Source organism: Charadrius vociferus, unplaced genomic scaffold, assembly GCF_000708025.1.
Source record: "Charadrius vociferus isolate BGI_N301 unplaced genomic scaffold, ASM70802v2 scaffold239, whole genome shotgun sequence".
NCBI classification, from domain to species: Eukaryota; Metazoa; Chordata; class Aves; order Charadriiformes; family Charadriidae; genus Charadrius; species Charadrius vociferus.
The window spans coordinates 118666-119661 of record NW_009649928.1 but is presented as its reverse complement, the minus strand read 5'-3'; the positions used below and the strand labels follow the sequence as shown (position 1 = coordinate 119661).

Genomic DNA, 996 nt, shown 5'->3' with positions numbered 1-996 from the left:
TGAGGCCGCGGATCCCCCTCCCCGGTCCCTCCGCTCCCCTGCTCCGGGCACTGGGCACCTCTCGGGGCGGGGGGGGGACGATCCGGCACGGAGGCACCCGATGGATGGGGCGGCCCCAAGTCCCGGTCCCAGCCCCGGCCCCGGGGAAGTGAGCGGGGCTGAAACCTCATCTGTACGAGGGGCGGCGAGGGGGAGACAAAAAGAATTAAAAGGAAAAAAAGAAATAAGAAATGAAACATGGGAAACGAACCGCCTCGGCAGCCACCGCCGCGCAGAGCTGGTACGGCGGGGGGAGCCCCGCGGGTACCCGGGCAGATATTTATGAAATAAATAGTAATTTGTGTAAATAAGCTATAAGGATCCCAGAATATGCAAATTGGTATTAATTTATTCAGAGTTGTACATTGGTGTGTACATAATATTTAGAGGTTAACTCATCGCATTTAAGTTTTTTTTGTTTTGTTTTGTTTTGTTTTTTTTTTCATTTTACATGAACATATATATTGTAAATGAAAACTATTTAGCTCTTTGTGATTGAAGGAGATATCGGTTTCTTTAACTGTGTTTTAAAATATTGTTTATCCCGCCTGTTCTCTAGGACAATCATGTGCCACCGGTAAAACAATTTTTGGAGTCATTGAAACTAAGAGTTCAATTCTCTAACGGACTTTTGCGAGAAAAAAAAAAAAAAAAGAAAAGAATCCAAATCGTAACGAAAATATCGCTACAGTGCGGGGTATAGAGAATGCAGGAATAAACCTCAGGTTTTTATTTTTCACTCCAGAACAAAAAAAAAAGTATAATAAATTTAAATATCACAGGACTGTGCTCTATATTTGTTTTAAAATAAAAAAGATACATGATTTGCAACGTGCTGGTTACTCGGGTATCTGTCTGTTCAGTTTTGATGAATTCTCACATCTTTCAATAAAAAAACTACTCGGAGAAGTCCTGCCGGCTCTCGCCTGTTTCATTCCCGCCGCCTTCCCGCAGCCG

General features: G+C 43.7%; 1 protein-coding gene across 1 annotated transcript in view; it reads left to right on the top strand.

Moving 5' to 3' along the window:
• TBX2 (T-box 2) overlaps positions 1-996 on the top strand; it is a 24230-nt gene that overhangs the window by 8970 nt on the left and 14264 nt on the right. The window lies entirely within an intron of this gene.